Genomic DNA, 313 nt, shown 5'->3' with positions numbered 1-313 from the left:
TTAATTTATAAGATTTATATTATAGCTCCTAATAAGCATTTAATTACCAAATAGCTTTTAATAAATCATAAATTAATATTAATTAAATACAAACGTCAATTTAATTGATACGTCTGTTGTAAAATTAATTGATTGAAATATGTTATAGAGTGTGTTGTATAAGTGGTAAAGGGGAATTTCACAAGCAAATTTTATTTAGACTATACTACGTGCATAAAAGTGCTCACTTGGTATACAATAAAATTATTTAGATCCAGTGAAGTTGTTTTTGATATTCTGTAGTTTCTCTTGTGACATTTTTGTATGCCTGCTG

The sequence above is a fragment of the Hyposmocoma kahamanoa genome, unplaced genomic scaffold (genome assembly GCF_003589595.1).
Source record: "Hyposmocoma kahamanoa isolate Upper Pololo Valley unplaced genomic scaffold, ASM358959v1 210, whole genome shotgun sequence".
NCBI classification, from domain to species: Eukaryota; Metazoa; Arthropoda; class Insecta; order Lepidoptera; family Cosmopterigidae; genus Hyposmocoma; species Hyposmocoma kahamanoa.
The sequence above is the reverse complement of the archived record's forward strand: the minus strand, read 5'-3'. Positions refer to the sequence as shown.